The sequence below is a fragment of the Aulonocara sp. 'chitande type north' Nkhata Bay genome, unplaced genomic scaffold (genome assembly GCF_057382095.1).
Source record: "Aulonocara sp. 'chitande type north' Nkhata Bay isolate Kocher_YH1m ecotype deep benthic unplaced genomic scaffold, A_spYH_male_GT1.1 unmapped_scaffold_6, whole genome shotgun sequence".
NCBI classification, from domain to species: Eukaryota; Metazoa; Chordata; class Actinopteri; order Cichliformes; family Cichlidae; genus Aulonocara; species Aulonocara sp. 'chitande type north' Nkhata Bay.
The window spans coordinates 243,433-257,338 of NW_028234338.1; positions in this window are offsets into that span (position 1 = coordinate 243,433).

Sequence of the window (13,906 nt, forward strand, 5' to 3'; positions counted from 1 at the left end):
CTAAGAAGGTGGACCTAGCAGGGTCACCGGGGGACGGGGAGCTGTGCCTCACGGCCCTCACTTCGTCGGAGAAACCCTCATGCAGAGTTCAGAAACTTGTGTGTTGAGTATGTCGCTGTGAGCCTCCACCATTTAACTAGTGGGTGAAGCCTGAACTGTCTAGAGACAGACCAGACCAGCTGCACAACGCAGACACTTCAAACCTGAGGACAAATCTGAGAGAACAGAAAAAGGAAAGGAAACTTAGCTTAGAACCATGCAGCGCTACAGGAGACGGCAGCACTGCAGAGGTGAGGACCGGCACCTGTTTGAAAGAGACAAATGCACACAAACACACACAACAACGAACGAGAAACAAACACAGAGAGAGGACAAAGTGGTTATAAAGAACTTGAGGACATTATCTACATGTAATTATCTACATAATTATAAATTTGTTGTGTTTTCTTTAACAATGTCAGAAGGAGAGAGGCACTGAGGCACCGTCTTCCGCCCCCCGACGCTCCTGCTGCGCCTCCTCCTTCTGACAGGAACTGCCTACAGAACAAGCATGAATGATGCCTGAGTGGACACACGCAACTCACAAGTTCCTGGCTCTGTCAGCTCCTCTGCAGAGGGTTTCCCTAAGAAGGTGGACCTAGCAGGGTCACCGGGGGACGGGGAGCTGTGCCTCACGGCCCTCACTTCGTCGGAGAAACCCTCATGCAGAGTTCAGAAACTTGTGTGTTGAGTATGTCGCTGTGAGCCTCCACCATTTAACTAGTGGGTGAAGCCTGAACTGTCTAGAGACAGACCAGACCAGCTGCACAACGCAGACACTTCAAACCTGAGGACAAATCTGAGAGAACAGAAAAAGGAAAGGAAACTTAGCTTAGAACCATGCAGCGCTACAGGAGACGGCAGCACTGCAGAGGTGAGGACCGGCACCTGTTTGAAAGAGACAAATGCACACAAACACACACAACAACGAACGAGAAACAAACACAGAGAGAGGACAAAGTGGTTATACAGAACTTGAGGACATTATCTACATGTAATTATCTACATAATTATAAATTTGTTGTGTTTTCTTTAACAATGTCAGAAGGAGAGAGGCACTGAGGCACCGTCTTCCGCCCCCCGACGCTCCTGCTGCGCCTCCTCCTTCTGACAGGAACTGCCTACAGAACAAGCATGAATGATGCCTGAGTGGACACACGCAACTCACAAGTTCCTGGCTCTGTCAGCTCCTCTGCAGAGGGTTTCCCTAAGAAGGTGGACCTAACAGGGTCACCGGGGGACGGGGAGCTGTGCCTCACGGCCCTCACTTCGTCGGAGAAACCCTCATGCAGAGTTCAGAAACTTGTGTGTTGAGTATGTCGCTGTGAGCCTCCACCATTTAACTAGTGGGTGAAGCCTGAACTGTCTAGAGACAGACCAGACCAGCTGCACAACACAGACACTTCAAACCTGAGGACAAATCTGAGAGAACAGAAAAAGGAAAGGAAACTTAGCTTAGAACCATGCAGCGCTACAGGAGACGGCAGCACTGCAGAGGTCAGGACCGGCACCTGTTTGAAAGAGACAAATGCACACAAACACACACAACAACGAACGAGAAACAAACACAGAGAGAGGAAAAAGTGGTTATAAAGAACTTGAGGACATTATCTACATGTAATTATCTACATAATTATAAATTTGTTGTGTTTTCTTTAACAATGTCAGAAGGAGAGAGGCACTGAGGCACCGTCTTCCGCCCCCCGACGCTCCTGCTGCGCCTCCTCCTTCTGACAGGAACTGCCTACAGAACAAGCATGAATGATGCCTGAGTGGACAGACGCAACTCACAAGTTCCTGGCTCTGTCAGCTCCTCTGCAGAGGGTTTCCCTAAGAAGGTGGACCTAGCAGGGTCACCGGGGGACGGGGAGCTGTGCCTCACGGCCCTCACTTCGCCGGAGAAACCCTCATGCAGAGTTCAGAAACTTGTGTGTTGAGTATGTCGCTGTGAGCCTCCACCATTTAACTAGTGGGTGAAGCCTGAACTGTCTAGAGACAGACCAGACCAGCTGCACAACACAGACACTTCAAACCTGAGGACAAATCTGAGAGAACAGAAAAAGGAAAGGAAACTTAGCTTAGAACCATGCAGCGCTACAGGAGACGGCAGCACTGCAGAGGTGAGGACCGGCACCTGTTTGAAAGAGACAAATGCACACAAACACACACAACAACGAACGAGAAACAAACACAGAGAGAGGACAAAGTGGTTATACAGAACTTGAGGACATTATCTACATGTAATTATCTACATAATTATAAATTTGTTGTGTTTTCTTTAACAATGTCAGAAGGAGAGAGGCACTGAGGGACCGTCTTCCGCCCCCCGACGCTCCTGCTGCGCCTCCTCCTTCTGACAGGAACTGCCTACAGAACAAGCATGAATGATGCCTGAGTGGACACACGCAACTCACAAGTTCCTGGCTCTGTCAGCTCCTCTGCAGAGGGTTTCCCTAAGAAGGTGGACCTAGCAGGGTCACCGGGGGACGGGGAGCTGTGCCTCACGGCCCTCACTTCGCCGGAGAAACCCTCATGCAGAGTTCAGAAACATGTGTGTTGAGTATGTCGCTGTGAGCCTCCACCATTTAACTAGTGGGTGAAGCCTGAACTGTCTAGAGACAGACCAGACCAGCTGCACAACACAGACACTTCAAACCTGAGGACAAATCTGAGAGAACAGAAAAAGGAAAGGAAACTTAGCTTAGAACCATGCAGCGCTACAGGAGACGGCAGCACTGCAGAGGTGAGGACCGGCACCTGTTTGAAAGAGACAAATGCACACAAACACACACAACAACGAACGAGAAACAAACACAGAGAGAGGACAAAGTGGTTATACAGAACTTGAGGACATTATCTACATGTAATTATCTACATAATTATAAATTTGTTGTGTTTTCTTTAACAATGTCAGAAGGAGAGAGGCACTGAGGCACCGTCTTCCGCCCCCCGACGCTCCTGCTGCGCCTCCTCCTTCTGACAGGAACTGCCTACAGAACAAGCATGAATGATGCCTGAGTGGACACACGCAACTCACAAGTTCCTGGCTCTGTCAGCTCCTCTGCAGAGGGTTTCCCTAAGAAGGTGGACCTAGCAGGGTCACCGGGGGACGGGGAGCTGTGCCTCACGGCCCTCACTTCGTCGGAGAAACCCTCATGCAGAGTTCAGAAACTTGTGTGTTGAGTATGTCGCTGTGAGCCTCCACCATTTAACTAGTGGGTGAAGCCTGAACTGTCTAGAGACAGACCAGACCAGCTGCACAACACAGACACTTCAAACCTGAGGACAAATCTGAGAGAACAGAAAAAGGAAAGGAAACTTAGCTTAGAACCATGCAGCGCTACAGGAGACGGCAGCACTGCAGAGGTGAGGACCGGCACCTGTTTGAAAGAGACAAATGCACACAAACACACACAACAACGAACGAGAAACAAACACAGAGAGAGGACAAAGTGGTTATACAGAACTTGAGGACATTATCTACATGTAATTATCTACATAATTATAAATTTGTTGTGTTTTCTTTAACAATGTCAGAAGGAGAGAGGCACTGAGGCACCGTCTTCCGCCCCCCGACGCTCCTGCTGCGCCTCCTCCTTCTGACAGGAACTGCCTACAGAACAAGCATGAATGATGCCTGAGTGGACACACGCAACTCACAAGTTCCTGGCTCTGTCAGCTCCTCTGCAGAGGGTTTCCCTAAGAAGGTGGACCTAGCAGGGTCACCGGGGGACGGGGAGCTGTGCCTCACGGCCCTCACTTCGCCGGAGAAACCCTCATGCAGAGTTCAGAAACTTGTGTGTTGAGTATGTCGCTGTGAGCCTCCACCATTTAACTAGTGGGTGAAGCCTGAACTGTCTAGAGACAGACCAGACCAGCTGCACAACACAGACACTTCAAACCTGAGGACAAATCTGAGAGAACAGAAAAAGGAAAGGAAACTTAGCTTAGAACCATGCAGCGCTACAGGAGACGGCAGCACTGCAGAGGTGAGGACCGGCACCTGTTTGAAAGAGACAAATGCACACAAACACACACAACAACGAACGAGAAACAAACACAGAGAGAGGACAAAGTGGTTATACAGAACTTGAGGACATTATCTACATGTAATTATCTACATAATTATAAATTTGTTGTGTTTTCTTTAACAATGTCAGAAGGAGAGAGGCACTGAGGGACCGTCTTCCGCCCCCCGACGCTCCTGCTGCGCCTCCTCCTTCTGACAGGAACTGCCTACAGAACAAGCATGAATGATGCCTGAGTGGACACACGCAACTCACAAGTTCCTGGCTCTGTCAGCTCCTCTGCAGAGGGTTTCCCTAAGAAGGTGGACCTAGCAGGGTCACCGGGGGACGGGGAGCTGTGCCTCACGGCCCTCACTTCGCCGGAGAAACCCTCATGCAGAGTTCAGAAACATGTGTGTTGAGTATGTCGCTGTGAGCCTCCACCATTTAACTAGTGGGTGAAGCCTGAACTGTCTAGAGACAGACCAGACCAGCTGCACAACACAGACACTTCAAACCTGAGGACAAATCTGAGAGAACAGAAAAAGGAAAGGAAACTTAGCTTAGAACCATGCAGCGCTACAGGAGACGGCAGCACTGCAGAGGTGAGGACCGGCACCTGTTTGAAAGAGACAAATGCACACAAACACACACAACAACGAACGAGAAACAAACACAGAGAGAGGAAAAAGTGGTTATAAAGAACTTGAGGACATTATCTACATGTAATTATCTACATAATTATAAATTTGTTGTGTTTTCTTTAACAATGTCAGAAGGAGAGAGGCACTGAGGCACCGTCTTTCGCCCCCCGACGCTCCTGCTGCGCCTCCTCCTTCTGACAGGAACTGCCTACAGAACAAGCATGAATGATGCCTGAGTGGACACACGCAACTCACAAGTTCCTGGCTCTGTCAGCTCCTCTGCAGAGGGTTTCCCTAAGAAGGTGGACCTAGCAGGGTCACCGGGGGACGGGGAGCTGTGCCTCACGGCCCTCACTTCGCCGGAGAAACCCTCATGCAGAGTTCAGAAACTTGTGTGTTGAGTATGTCGCTGTGAGCCTCCACCATTTAACTAGTGGGTGAAGCCTGAACTGTCTAGAGACAGACCAGACCAGCTGCACAACACAGACACTTCAAACCTGAGGACAAATCTGAGAGAACAGAAAAAGGAAAGGAAACTTAGCTTAGAACCATGCAGCGCTACAGGAGACGGCAGCACTGCAGAGGTGAGGACCGGCACCTGTTTGAAAGAGACAAATGCACACAAACACACACAACAACGAACGAGAAACAAACACAGAGAGAGGAAAAAGTGGTTATACAGAACTTGAGGACATTATCTACATGTAATTATCTACATAATTATAAATTTGTTGTGTTTTCTTTAACAATGTCAGAAGGAGAGAGGCACTGAGGCACCGTCTTCCGCCCCCCGACGCTCCTGCTGCGCCTCCTCCTTCTGACAGGAACTGCCTACAGAACAAGCATGAATGATGCCTGAGTGGACACACACACACGCAACTCACAAGTTCCTGGCTCTGTCAGCTCCTCTGCAGAGGGTTTCCCTAAGAAGGTGGACCTAGCAGGGTCACACGGGGACGGGGAGCTGTGCCTCACGGCCCTCACTTCGTCGGAGAAACCCTCATGCAGAGTTCAGAAACTTGTGTGTTGAGTATGTCGCTGTGAGCCTCCACCATTTAACTAGTGGGTGAAGCCTGAACTGTCTAGAGACAGACCAGACCAGCTGCACAACGCAGACACTTCAAACCTGAGGACAAATCTGAGAGAACAGAAAAAGGAAAGGAAACTTAGCTTAGAACCATGCAGCGCTACAGGAGACGGCAGCACTGCAGAGGTGAGGACCGGCACCTGTTTGAAAGAGACAAATGCACACAAACACACACAACAACGAACGAGAAACAAACACAGAGAGAGGACAAAGTGGTTATACAGAACTTGAGGACATTATCTACATGTAATTATCTACATAATTATAAATTTGTTGTGTTTTCTTTAACAATGTCAGAAGGAGAGAGGCACTGAGGCACCGTCTTCCGCCCCCCACGCTCCTGCTGCGCCTCCTCATTCTGACAGGAACTGCCTACAGAACAAGCATGAATGATGCCTGAGTGGACAGACGCAACTCACAAGTTCCTGGCTCTGTCAGCTCCTCTGCAGAGGGTTTCCCTAAGAAGGTGGACCTAGCAGGGTCACCGGGGGACGGGGAGCTGTGCCTCACGGCCCTCACTTCGCCGGAGAAACCCTCATGCAGAGTTCAGAAACTTGTGTGTTGAGTATGTCGCTGTGAGCCTCCACCATTTAACTAGTGGGTGAAGCCTGAACTGTCTAGAGACAGACCAGACCAGCTGCACAACACAGACACTTCAAACCTGAGGACAAATCTGAGAGAACAGAAAAAGGAAAGGAAACTTAGCTTAGAACCATGCAGCGCTACAGGAGACGGCAGCACTGCAGAGGTGAGGACCGGCACCTGTTTGAAAGAGACAAATGCACACAAACACACACAACAACGAACGAGAAACAAACACAGAGAGAGGAAAAAGTGGTTATAAAGAACTTGAGGACATTATCTACATGTAATTATCTACATAATTATAAATTTGTTGTGTTTTCTTTAACAATGTCAGAAGGAGAGAGGCACTGAGGCACCGTCTTCCGCCCCCCGACGCTCCTGCTGCGCCTCCTCCTTCTGACAGGAACTGCCTACAGAACAAGCATGAATGATGCCTGAGTGGACACACGCAACTCACAAGTTCCTGGCTCTGTCAGCTCCTCTGCAGAGGGTTTCCCTAAGAAGGTGGACCTAGCAGGGTCACCGGGGGACGGGGAGCTGTGCCTCACGGCCCTCACTTCGCCGGAGAAACCCTCATGCAGAGTTCAGAAACTTGTGTGTTGAGTATGTCGCTGTGAGCCTCCACCATTTAACTAGTGGGTGAAGCCTGAACTGTCTAGAGACAGACCAGACCAGCTGCACAACACAGACACTTCAAACCTGAGGACAAATCTGAGAGAACAGAAAAAGGAAAGGAAACTTAGCTTAGAACCATGCAGCGCTACAGGAGACGGCAGCACTGCAGAGGTGAGGACCGGCACCTGTTTGAAAGAGACAAATGCACACAAACACACACAACAACGAACGAGAAACAAACACAGAGAGAGGACAAAGTGGTTATACAGAACTTGAGGACATTATCTACATGTAATTATCTACATAATTATAAATTTGTTGTGTTTTCTTTAACAATGTCAGAAGGAGAGAGGCACTGAGGGACCGTCTTCCGCCCCCCGACGCTCCTGCTGCGCCTCCTCCTTCTGACAGGAACTGCCTACAGAACAAGCATGAATGATGCCTGAGTGGACACACGCAACTCACAAGTTCCTGGCTCTGTCAGCTCCTCTGCAGAGGGTTTCCCTAAGAAGGTGGACCTAGCAGGGTCACCGGGGGACGGGGAGCTGTGCCTCACGGCCCTCACTTCGCCGGAGAAACCCTCATGCAGAGTTCAGAAACATGTGTGTTGAGTATGTCGCTGTGAGCCTCCACCATTTAACTAGTGGGTGAAGCCTGAACTGTCTAGAGACAGACCAGACCAGCTGCACAACACAGACACTTCAAACCTGAGGACAAATCTGAGAGAACAGAAAAAGGAAAGGAAACTTAGCTTAGAACCATGCAGCGCTACAGGAGACGGCAGCACTGCAGAGGTGAGGACCGGCACCTGTTTGAAAGAGACAAATGCACACAAACACACACAACAACGAACGAGAAACAAACACAGAGAGAGGAAAAAGTGGTTATAAAGAACTTGAGGACATTATCTACATGTAATTATCTACATAATTATAAATTTGTTGTGTTTTCTTTAACAATGTCAGAAGGAGAGAGGCACTGAGGCACCGTCTTTCGCCCCCCGACGCTCCTGCTGCGCCTCCTCCTTCTGACAGGAACTGCCTACAGAACAAGCATGAATGATGCCTGAGTGGACACACGCAACTCACAAGTTCCTGGCTCTGTCAGCTCCTCTGCAGAGGGTTTCCCTAAGAAGGTGGACCTAGCAGGGTCACCGGGGGACGGGGAGCTGTGCCTCACGGCCCTCACTTCGCCGGAGAAACCCTCATGCAGAGTTCAGAAACTTGTGTGTTGAGTATGTCGCTGTGAGCCTCCACCATTTAACTAGTGGGTGAAGCCTGAACTGTCTAGAGACAGACCAGACCAGCTGCACAACACAGACACTTCAAACCTGAGGACAAATCTGAGAGAACAGAAAAAGGAAAGGAAACTTAGCTTAGAACCATGCAGCGCTACAGGAGACGGCAGCACTGCAGAGGTGAGGACCGGCACCTGTTTGAAAGAGACAAATGCACACAAACACACACAACAACGAACGAGAAACAAACACAGAGAGAGGAAAAAGTGGTTATACAGAACTTGAGGACATTATCTACATGTAATTATCTACATAATTATAAATTTGTTGTGTTTTCTTTAACAATGTCAGAAGGAGAGAGGCACTGAGGCACCGTCTTCCGCCCCCCGACGCTCCTGCTGCGCCTCCTCCTTCTGACAGGAACTGCCTACAGAACAAGCATGAATGATGCCTGAGTGGACACACACACACGCAACTCACAAGTTCCTGGCTCTGTCAGCTCCTCTGCAGAGGGTTTCCCTAAGAAGGTGGACCTAGCAGGGTCACACGGGGACGGGGAGCTGTGCCTCACGGCCCTCACTTCGTCGGAGAAACCCTCATGCAGAGTTCAGAAACTTGTGTGTTGAGTATGTCGCTGTGAGCCTCCACCATTTAACTAGTGGGTGAAGCCTGAACTGTCTAGAGACAGACCAGACCAGCTGCACAACGCAGACACTTCAAACCTGAGGACAAATCTGAGAGAACAGAAAAAGGAAAGGAAACTTAGCTTAGAACCATGCAGCGCTACAGGAGACGGCAGCACTGCAGAGGTGAGGACCGGCACCTGTTTGAAAGAGACAAATGCACACAAACACACACAACAACGAACGAGAAACAAACACAGAGAGAGGACAAAGTGGTTATACAGAACTTGAGGACATTATCTACATGTAATTATCTACATAATTATAAATTTGTTGTGTTTTCTTTAACAATGTCAGAAGGAGAGAGGCACTGAGGCACCGTCTTCCGCCCCCCGACGCTCCTGCTGCGCCTCCTCCTTCTGACAGGAACTGCCTACAGAACAAGCATGAATGATGCCTGAGTGGACACACGCAACTCACAAGTTCCTGGCTCTGTCAGCTCCTCTGCAGAGGGTTTCCCTAAGAAGGTGGACCTAGCAGGGTCACCGGGGGACGGGGAGCTGTGCCTCACGGCCCTCACTTCGTCGGAGAAACCCTCATGCAGAGTTCAGAAACTTGTGTGTTGAGTATGTCGCTGTGAGCCTCCACCATTTAACTAGTGGGTGAAGCCTGAACTGTCTAGAGACAGACCAGACCAGCTGCACAACACAGACACTTCAAACCTGAGGACAAATCTGAGAGAACAGAAAAAGGAAAGGAAACTTAGCTTAGAACCATGCAGCGCTACAGGAGACGGCAGCACTGCAGAGGTGAGGACCGGCACCTGTTTGAAAGAGACAAATGCACACAAACACACACAACAACGAACGAGAAACAAACACAGAGAGAGGAAAAAGTGGTTATAAAGAACTTGAGGACATTATCTACATGTAATTATCTACATAATTATAAATTTGTTGTGTTTTCTTTAACAATGTCAGAAGGAGAGAGGCACTGAGGCACCGTCTTCCGCCCCCCACGCTCCTGCTGCGCCTCCTCATTCTGATAGGAACTGCCTACAGAACAAGCATGAATGATGCCTGAGTGGACAGACGCAACTCACAAGTTCCTGGCTCTGTCAGCTCCTCTGCAGAGGGTTTCCCTAAGAAGGTGGACCTAGCAGGGTCACCGGGGGACGGGGAGCTGTGCCTCACGGCCCTCACTTCGCCGGAGAAACCCTCATGCAGAGTTCAGAAACTTGTGTGTTGAGTATGTCGCTGTGAGCCTCCACCATTTAACTAGTGGGTGAAGCCTGAACTGTCTAGAGACAGACCAGACCAGCTGCACAACACAGACACTTCAAACCTGAGGACAAATCTGAGAGAACAGAAAAAGGAAAGGAAACTTAGCTTAGAACCATGCAGCGCTACAGGAGACGGCAGCACTGCAGAGGTGAGGACCGGCACCTGTTTGAAAGAGACAAATGCACACAAACACACACAACAACGAACGAGAAACAAACACAGAGAGAGGAAAAAGTGGTTATAAAGAACTTGAGGACATTATCTACATGTAATTATCTACATAATTATAAATTTGTTGTGTTTTCTTTAACAATGTCAGAAGGAGAGAGGCACTGAGGCACCGTCTTCCGCCCCCCGACGCTCCTGCTGCGCCTCCTCCTTCTGACAGGAACTGCCTACAGAACAAGCATGAATGATGCCTGAGTGGACACACACACACGCAACTCACAAGTTCCTGGCTCTGTCAGCTCCTCTGCAGAGGGTTTCCCTAAGAAGGTGGACCTAGCAGGGTCACCGGGGGACGGGGAGCTGTGCCTCACGGCCCTCACTTCGCCGGAGAAACCCTCATGCAGAGTTCAGAAACTTGTGTGTTGAGTATGTCGCTGTGAGCCTCCACCATTTAACTAGTGGGTGAAGCCTGAACTGTCTAGAGACAGACCAGACCAGCTGCACAACGCAGACACTTCAAACCTGAGGACAAATCTGAGAGAACAGAAAAAGGAAAGGAAACTTAGCTTAGAACCATGCAGCGCTACAGGAGACGGCAGCACTGCAGAGGTGAGGACCGGCACCTGTTTGAAAGAGACAAATGCACACAAACACACACAACAACGAACGAGAAACAAACACAGAGAGAGGACAAAGTGGTTATACAGAACTTGAGGACATTATCTACATGTAATTATCTACATAATTATAAATTTGTTGTGTTTTCTTTAACAATGTCAGAAGGAGAGAGGCACTGAGGCACCGTCTTCCGCCCCCCGACGCTCCTGCTGCGCCTCCTCCTTCTGACAGGAACTGCCTACAGAACAAGCATGAATGATGCCTGAGTGGACACACGCAACTCACAAGTTCCTGGCTCTGTCAGCTCCTCTGCAGAGGGTTTCCCTAAGAAGGTGGACCTAGCAGGGTCACCGGGGGACGGGGAGCTGTGCCTCACGGCCCTCACTTCGCCGGAGAAACCCTCATGCAGAGTTCAGAAACTTGTGTGTTGAGTATGTCGCTGTGAGCCTCCACCATTTAACTAGTGGGTGAAGCCTGAACTGTCTAGAGACAGACCAGACCAGCTGCACAACACAGACACTTCAAACCTGAGGACAAATCTGAGAGAACAGAAAAAGGAAAGGAAACTTAGCTTAGAACCATGCAGCGCTACAGGAGACGGCAGCACTGCAGAGGTGAGGACCGGCACCTGTTTGAAAGAGACAAATGCACACAAACACACACAACAACGAACGAGAAACAAACACAGAGAGAGGAAAAAGTGGTTATAAAGAACTTGAGGACATTATCTACATGTAATTATCTACATAATTATAAATTTGTTGTGTTTTCTTTAACAATGTCAGAAGGAGAGAGGCACTGAGGCACCGTCTTTCGCCCCCCGACGCTCCTGCTGCGCCTCCTCCTTCTGACAGGAACTGCCTACAGAACAAGCATGAATGATGCCTGAGTGGACACACGCAACTCACAAGTTCCTGGCTCTGTCAGCTCCTCTGCAGAGGGTTTCCCTAAGAAGGTGGACCTAGCAGGGTCACCGGGGGACGGGGAGCTGTGCCTCACGGCCCTCACTTCGCCGGAGAAACCCTCATGCAGAGTTCAGAAACTTGTGTGTTGAGTATGTCGCTGTGAGCCTCCACCATTTAACTAGTGGGTGAAGCCTGAACTGTCTAGAGACAGACCAGACCAGCTGCACAACACAGACACTTCAAACCTGAGGACAAATCTGAGAGAACAGAAAAAGGAAAGGAAACTTAGCTTAGAACCATGCAGCGCTACAGGAGACGGCAGCACTGCAGAGGTGAGGACCGGCACCTGTTTGAAAGAGACAAATGCACACAAACACACACAACAACGAACGAGAAACAAACACAGAGAGAGGAAAAAGTGGTTATACAGAACTTGAGGACATTATCTACATGTAATTATCTACATAATTATAAATTTGTTGTGTTTTCTTTAACAATGTCAGAAGGAGAGAGGCACTGAGGCACCGTCTTCCGCCCCCCGACGCTCCTGCTGCGCCTCCTCCTTCTGACAGGAACTGCCTACAGAACAAGCATGAATGATGCCTGAGTGGACACACACACACGCAACTCACAAGTTCCTGGCTCTGTCAGCTCCTCTGCAGAGGGTTTCCCTAAGAAGGTGGACCTAGCAGGGTCACACGGGGACGGGGAGCTGTGCCTCACGGCCCTCACTTCGTCGGAGAAACCCTCATGCAGAGTTCAGAAACTTGTGTGTTGAGTATGTCGCTGTGAGCCTCCACCATTTAACTAGTGGGTGAAGCCTGAACTGTCTAGAGACAGACCAGACCAGCTGCACAACACAGACACTTCAAACCTGAGGACAAATCTGAGAGAACAGAAAAAGGAAAGGAAACTTAGCTTAGAACCATGCAGCGCTACAGGAGACGGCAGCACTGCAGAGGTGAGGACCGGCACCTGTTTGAAAGAGACAAATGCACACAAACACACACAACAACGAACGAGAAACAAACACAGAGAGAGGAAAAAGTGGTTATAAAGAACTTGAGGACATTATCTACATGTAATTATCTACATAATTATAAATTTGTTGTGTTTTCTTTAACAATGTCAGAAGGAGAGAGGCACTGAGGCACCGTCTTCCGCCCCCCGACGCTCCTGCTGCGCCTCCTCCTTCTGACAGGAACTGCCTACAGAACAAGCATGAATGATGCCTGAGTGGACAGACGCAACTCACAAGTTCCTGGCTCTGTCAGCTCCTCTGCAGAGGGTTTCCCTAAGAAGGTGGACCTAGCAGGGTCACCGGGGGACGGGGAGCTGTGCCTCACGGCCCTCACTTCGCCGGAGAAACCCTCATGCAGAGTTCAGAAACTTGTGTGTTGAGTATGTCGCTGTGAGCCTCCACCATTTAACTAGTGGGTGAAGCCTGAACTGTCTAGAGACAGACCAGACCAGCTGCACAACGCAGACACTTCAAACCTGAGGACAAATCTGAGAGAACAGAAAAAGGAAAGGAAACTTAGCTTAGAACCATGCAGCGCTACAGGAGACGGCAGCACTGCAGAGGTGAGGACCGGCACCTGTTTGAAAGAGACAAATGCACACAAACACACACAACAACGAACGAGAAACAAACACAGAGAGAGGAAAAAGTGGTTATACAGAACTTGAGGACATTATCTACATGTAATTATCTACATAATTATAAATTTGTTGTGTTTTCTTTAACAATGTCAGAAGGAGAGAGGCACTGAGGCACCGTCTTCCGCCCCCCGACGCTCCTGCTGCGCCTCCTCCTTCTGACAGGAACTGCCTACAGAACAAGCATGAATGATGCCTGAGTGGACACACGCAACTCACAAGTTCCTGGCTCTGTCAGCTCCTCTGCAGAGGGTTTCCCTAAGAAGGTGGACCTAGCAGGGTCACCGGGGGACGGGGAGCTGTGCCTCACGGCCCTCACTTCGTCGGAGAAACCCTCATGCAGAGTTCAGAAACTTGTGTGTTGAGTATGTCGCTGTGAGCCTCCACCATTTAACTAGTGGGTGAAGCCTGAACTGTCTAGAGACAGACCAGACCA